This window comes from Gorilla gorilla, chromosome 6, assembly GCF_029281585.2.
Source record: "Gorilla gorilla gorilla isolate KB3781 chromosome 6, NHGRI_mGorGor1-v2.1_pri, whole genome shotgun sequence".
In the NCBI taxonomy this organism is placed as follows: Eukaryota; Metazoa; Chordata; class Mammalia; order Primates; family Hominidae; genus Gorilla; species Gorilla gorilla.
Window position 1 is genome coordinate 10,613,761 of NC_073230.2, and position 7,610 is coordinate 10,621,370.

Genomic DNA, 7,610 nt, shown 5'->3' on the forward strand with positions numbered 1-7,610 from the left:
AAGAGTGGGGAGATGCTACATACTTTTAAACAACCAGATCTCGTGAGAACTCACTCAGTATCACGAGAACAGCAAGGGAGAATTCCTCCCCCATGATCCAATCACCTCCCATCAGGCCCCACCTGCAGCATTGGGGCTAACAATTCAACACTAGATTTGGCTGGGAACACAGATGCAAACCATATCACCCAGGCTGGTGTTGAACCCCTGGGCTCAAGCAATCCTCATGCTTTGGCCTCCCAAAGTGTTGAAATTACAGGTGTGAGCAGCTGCACTGGGCCAGGATGGCTTCTTCTCACAAGGAGTGTCTACTCCCAAACCCAGTGCTGACCTTGTGGCCCTGCTCCATGAAATGCTCCAACACCCACCCACCTTCCAAGCCAGCACCAGGGGAGCTGCCTGGCCCATTGCTCTCCCAACACACACACATTTCGGCCACCAAGCCCTGGCTCCAAACTTGTCCCTTCACTTTATCCCAGATGCAACACCTGCAAATGGCCGCCGTCCATTGATCCTGACAACAAAAACTGAGTGAGGCATTGACTTCTCCCAATCTGCCCCCAGCCACAGACCAGATTCAGCTGAAACTGGCATCAGCTGGGTGGGATCCTCTTGAGTGGCTCCTTTTGCCTAACCGGCAGGTTCCAGACAGCCCAGCAGGTTTCATCAGGGTTGCCACGACCAGGCCCTGTGGATATCAGAAGCCTTTCCTATTCTCACTGGCCAGTCTCTGGACCGGCCCTGGTCTCCCAGCCACAGCACTTCCTCCTGCATCACCTTTGTGGGTGCCCTTAACAGACGTCTGCACCTTTCCCACCATGTACTTTCAACCTCCCTCCTCTGAGAAGCCCTCCGGTCTCTCTCTGGCTTGCAGCAGGGGGCGCTGTGGCTCCTCTAGGCCCCCAGGGCTCCTGCAGCTGCCCCTCCCCTGTTTCAGTCCCCACCTCACTGCGCTCCACTTCCTCCTTTCCAAACCCGTTGTTCCCATGGCCCTGTGAGTGCCAGGAAAGATGACACACATCTCCTGTCTCTCTCCCCAGCCAAGACTGCCCCCCACAAACAGGCCTGATGTTTTCACACACCTGGGAGTTACTTGATCTGCGATGCTAAGACATGCAGACATGGTCATCCCTGCCAGGAAAAAAGGAGTTTACACTCACTGACCCCTGAAAACCGGAGGCAGCCCCCGCAGGGCTGCAGGGAGAAGCACCTGGGTGGGTCACGAGTTCGAGAGATAGGGGACTAGTGCGGCTGTCCCCTCATTCAGACAGCTCTCCAATCAGGAAACCACCGTTGTTAAAAGTCCCCTTGCTTATTTCATTTTGCTAAGCCTTCCTTGCATGCATCGTGTATCTTTCACATAACATTTCCCCATTTGCTTATGTCACAGGGTTCGCTAACTACAGGCGAGAAAGAAAACATTCCCAATGAGTGCAGACACATGTGCCCTCTATTGTGTTCATTCCGGGTTAAATAATTAGGTTATTGGGAGTCTCTGTTTTTGTCTTTGGTTTTTTTTTAGAGACAGGGTCTCACTCTGTCACCCAGGCTGGGGTGCAGTGGCACAATCACAGCTCACTGTAGCCTCGACCTCCCTGATCTCAAGCAATTCTCCCACCTCCCAAGTAGCTGGGACTACAGGTGTGCACCACCACACTCAGCTAATTATTATTATTATTATTATTATTTGTAGAGACAGAGTTTCTCCATGCTGCCCAGTCTTCTGGTCTCGAACTCCTGAGCTCAAGCAATTTGCCGGCCTCGGTATTGGTGTTTTAAATGCTCAATGTTATGCAAAAATGCTTGGTGGATTCCCACCCCCCACCCCAATACAATGAAACATGGTATCTCATTCAAAAGCGTTGCCCTACTTGTGACACGTTTCAAGGAGTGGGTTAGGTTGATTTTTCACTCAGCAATCAGCAATAGAGTTTCAATTCATTATTTTAAACTGCTACATAGTATTCTATGATATGGATATACCTAAATGCATCCAGCTACTCTATAGATGAAAATTTACTTTGTTTCTATTTTCCCCCACTCCAAACAATACCATACCATCCTTGGGTTGTTTTTTCCTCCAGTACAAACCATGCAGTAAAAATCATTCATTTTCCGGCCAGGCTTGGTGGCTCACGCCTGTAATCCCAGCACTTTCGGAGGCTGAGGTGGGAGGATCACCTGAGGTCAGGAGTTCAAGACCAGCCTCACTAACATTAAAAATACTCTATTAAAATACAAAAATTAGCCAGGTGTAGTGGCGCCCGCCTATAATCTCAGCTACTCGGAAGGTTGAGGTAGGAGAATCTCTTGAATCTAGGAGGCAGAGGTTGCAGTGAGCTGAGACCTTGCCACTGCACTCCAGCCTGGGTGACAGAGCAAGACTCTGTCTCACACCAAAAAAAAAAAAAAAAAAAAAATCATTCGTTTTCCTTGTCCCAAACAGTGCTGCAATAAACATCCTCCTCTGTTTTTCATGTGTCGTTGGTTTCACTCGTGTAGGACAGATTCCCAAAAGTGAGGTTTCTTGCTAAAGAGCATGCATTTTAAATTTTAATAGACATTGTAAGGTTAATTTGTGTAAAGTTTAAAGCAATTCACACTCATGAACAAGGAATTTGAGTACCCGGCTTCGTGTATTGTTGAGGCATTGGAAGTTACTGTTCATTTTCTAGACTAAGAGATGAAAAATAGTATCCCATAATTAATTTTATTTGCACCTCCTTGAATGTGAGGTTGAGCAACTCTTTCTAAGCCCGATAGGAAATTTTGATGTCCCCTTCTGTGAATTGTCTGTTTATATCTTCTTGAACTATTTTTCTCTAAAGTCTCGGTTTTCTCATCCATAAAATGGGTATCTCGCGGGAGTCATGAAGATTTAATGAGTCAGTGGCCATAAAGAGCTTTGCGAAGCAGCTTGCAACAGAGAAAACATTATCATTTTCATTACACGCTGGGTGCCAGACACATGGTGGCTATCAAATCTTTTATCTTTTTTCTCCTTCCTTCCTTTTTATTATTATTATTATTATTATTATTATTATTATTATTATTATTATTTTGGTGTTCTCCATACAGAGGGTTGGGCTTGGGAAAGAAAAAGGCCCACTTAAGAGAAAGACCACATGTTGGGCTGGCTGGAGGCAGGAGCCAGACAGGACCACACAGTGGCAGTGGAAATTGTCAGGAGCTAAGGCTGGGGAACTCAAAGGGGGAGTCACTTTGACCAGAGTGGTTTCGGGGGTTGAGAAAAGGGGTCTGGGCTGGACATAGTGGCTCATGCCTGTAATCCCAGCAATTTGGGAGGCCGAGGCAGGCAGGTAGCTTGAGGTTACCAGTTCAAGACCAGCCTGGCCAACATGGCGAAACCCCATCTCTACTAAAAAATAAAAAATACAAAAATTAGCTGGTGTGGTGGCATGTGCCTGTAGTCCCAGCTACTCGGGAGGCTGAGGCAGGAGAATTGCTTGAATCCGGGAGGTGGAGGCTGCAGTGAGCCAAGATCGCGCCACTGCACTCTAGCCTGGGTGATAGAGCGAGACTCCATCGAAAGAAAGAAAGAAGGATAAGAAAGAAAGAGAGAGAGAGAGAGGGAGGGAGGAAGGAAAGAAAGAGGGAAAGAGGGAAGGGAGGGAAGGAAGGAAAGTGGGTCTGATCTTGAGTCGTAACCATGGGAATAGTGAGGATGGACTACCTCCCATGTTCCCAGCACTTTGCCTGGACAACATGCCAGTGATATGGGACCGATCATTTCTCTCCATCTTATGGCTCAGAGGGGCTAAGCGATTTGCCCAAGGTTGCACAGCACGTGAACGGCAGGTCAGAAATGCGAACCCAGGATTGTCTGACCCCCAGCCCCTGCATGCTCCACTACCCCATCTTAAAAGATTGCCTGGCTTCTAAGCAGCCCTGCCCTTTGGTGGAGGAACCTCTGAACACCTGGGTCAGGCCGTGAAGCCCAACCATTGGCATTTCTAGATTCCTCTGCTAGAATTTTAGGAAGAAAGTTGGAAGCCCCCAGAGTCATTGTGCAGCCTTCTGCATTTCTATATCAAGTAGGAGATGCATTTGTTACCACGCTAATTAGGGCAGAAATTAACTGAAATGCTGAGTTTTAGCAGAGAGTGAATCGGCTGCAGGTGTCAGTAATTAGCGAAAAATGAGTCATTTGATGTTTGTAGACACACAGCCTTCTCAACTTTGATTCAAAAATAAACTTCGTGGGCACATTGTTCTGAATCACTCCTGCTAATGCATGTGTCTATCTTAATGCTGTAATTCAGTATAAATATTTTAAATAAATCAGTAACGTTGCTTTTCAGTGGCAGTACACACATGAAATTTTCTGTACAAAAATGGAGTAAGAACAAAATATTTTTAGTAAGATCGGTAGAAACCTGAAAAACAGCCATACAGAAATTACTGTTTCCTTGCTCTTGCTTTTTTTCCTCTCTCTTTCTTTTGGTTTCTTGGAATATAAATAATTCACCTCCAATATCCTGTCCTGAGCAGGGAATAAGCAAGTAAAATAAACAGCATACTGGTGAATACCTGCAGGGTTTGGAAACGGAATTAAAAATCCCCCTTAAACTAGACATTCTCCTGTTAGTTCACTGCTTGGGAACAGCCTGAGTTCTGAGGTGGGTGGAGTAAAAAGGAAACTTACACAGAGGTAGACATAGCTGTGTCTTCTAAAGCAAAATCTATTTCCTTATCAAACTAGTTAAGTTGGCCAATTATGAGATACGAGAGCATCTGTGTGTGGAGCAGGTGGGAACAGAAGCCTGGAAATTATTTTTCCTCATGAACAGCAGTTGTGTGCACGTTTGTGTGTGTATGTGTGTGATGTGTATGTTTGTGTGTGTGCATTTTAAGGCTTAGGATCAGTGATTGCATTAACCATAGCCCAACACGGGACGTCCCCACCATGAAAAATTGAATGTAAGTGTCTCATTGTCTCCTTTTTTTTTTAGATACAGGGTCTCACTCTGTTTCCCAGGCTGGAGTGCAGTGGTGCAATCAATCATAGCTCTCTGCAGCATCAACTTCCTGGGCTCAAGTGATTCTCCCACCTCAGCCTCCCAAGTAGCTGGGACTATAGGGGCACACCACCATGCCCTGCTGATTTTTTAAATTTTTTATGGAGATGAGGTCTTGCCTGTGTTGCCCAGGCTGGAGTGCAGTGGTGGGATCGTGGCTCATTGCAGCCTCAAACTCCTGGCCTCAAGTGATCCTCCTGCCTTAGCCTCCTAAAGGGCTGGGATTACAGATATGAGCCCCTGCATCCTGCCTGGTGTCTCACTCTTGAGCAAGAGAGGTGCTGGCCCCTCCCACCCCCTGGCTTGGTTCTAGAGCGTCCTGCTGCTCTGTCTCTGAAGCAGGAATCTGCACACGAGCAGGTCTTGGGTTGACCAGGGTGGGGTGTAGGAGGAGACTCTCCTATGGCCTGTGACAAGGTGAGGGGACTCTGGCCCCAGCCAGCCTGACAGCTTTTGTGCTCAGAAGTTGGCTGGTCAGTGATGTAGGAAGAGTTGACTCAACAGATTCTCTTCCATACCATGGCATCCTTGAGGTTAACTAGTTGAATGGTTTGAAACAAAGTGAATGGGTTAAAGTCGGTGAATTCATGATTCGTAAAAAAAGAATAAAAAAGCTCTCATTGGTCACCTTTGGAGGTCAGCAGGATATCCCCTCATTATTTTGAAAACTGGTCAGTAAAGGGGAAAAAATTTAAGCATTTATCGACCTTTCTTATGGCAACGATACATCAGCGTGACCAAATGGTTGATAAGGGGAAGGTCCTTGTTACAGAAGTATTCTAGCTAATTAAGGAAGAGGAATGTAGAGTTTGAATATCAGCATTTTACATCTCATAGTGAACTAATGGATCTAAGCAATCACCATTAAAAACCGTGAACAACCTCTAAAAAAGACACAAACCAAGCACTCTGTGCCCCCCAGTGGAAGGACAGGACACTACACCATGAAATATTCTTGTCAAATCCCAAAAACTGAATGTGATCAACCCTAGATCCAACTACTGATCTATAGAAAATGAAGAGGACGGAAGAACCTGTCAAATGACACCATGGAGATGTCATCATCAAAATCCAGACTGTGGCCTGTAATCCCAGCTCTTTGGGAAGCCGAGGTGGGTGGATCGCTTGAGGCCAGGAGTTGGAGACCAGCCTGGGCAACATGGCAAAATTCCGTCTGTACAAAAAATATAAAAATTATCCAGGTGTGCTGGCATATGCCTGCAGTCCCCACTATTCTGGAGGCTGAGGTGGGAGGATAACTTGAGCCCAGGAGGTTGAGGCTGCACTGAGCCGTGATTGTGCTACTGCACTCCAGCCTGGGGCACAGGGCAAGACCCTGTCTCAATAATAATAATAATAATAATAATAATAATAATAATAATAATAATGATAATAATTCAAGATTGTGCAAGCTGTGGCTAGCTCTATAGGACAAATAATCCAATTTTTTCATTAAGTGAATTGTAAGGAAAACAGGGAGCGGGTAATAGGTTAAAGAAGGCAGAGACCCAACAGCCCATCGCAACATACGGATCTAATTTAGATCCCCAGGCAGATGTTAGAATAATACAAGAAAAAATATCTATGAGACAAATTAGGGAACTTTGAACACTGCACATTTGATTAAGGAATTATTGTGAATATCTTTAGCTGTGAAACTGGTATCGCACTTATGTTTTTGAGAGATGCCTACTGAAATATTTACATGTTAAGTGACAGAATGACTGAAATCTGCTTCAAAAGATTCCAGGGCTTATCTAAAGTGGGTAGAGGAACAGATGAAATGAGATTGGCCCTGAATTGAAAATTATTAGGGCTGCGCGTGGTGGCTCATGCTTGTAATCCCAGCAGTTTGGGAGGTCAAGACCAGAGGATCACCTGAGCCCAGGAGTTCCAGACCAGCCTGGGCAACATAGTGAGACCCTGCCTGTACTAAAAATAATAAAAAAAAAATTAACCAGGTGTGACGGCTCGTGCCTGTAATCTCAGCTACTGGTGGGGCTGAGGCAAGAGGATCACTTGAGTATGGAAGTCTAGGAGGTCGAGGCTGCAATGAGCCCCGATCATACCACTGCACTCCAGCCAGGGGAAAGAGTGAGACCCTGTCTCAAAAATTAAAAAAATAAAGCACTACATTTCCTTTCTGGAAACACACACACAGGCAGATGTGTTCCATGAATCCCAATAACTGGGACAAGGAGAGGCGGGATCTCTGCAGTGTGGGATGATTCTGGACCTCTGAATGACACTGAGCGGTCTGGGTGGAAATCCGGAGATTTTCCATCTTCCAGGGCAGAAGTCGGCATGCTTTCTGTAAAGGACCGGACCGTGAATATTTTAGGTCTTTTGGGCCATATCATCTCAGTCACAACTACTCATGCTGGTTGCATGACAGGGGCCAAAGACAATATATAAAGAAATGGGTGTGTCCCTGTTCCGACAAAACTTTATTTACAAAAACAGGCAGCAGACCGCATTTGCCCTGAGGCGGCAGTTTGACCAGCCCTGTCCTGTTGCTGGACAGTAGAACTTTCTGTGATGACGGAAATGTTATTTCTGTGCCATCCAGTA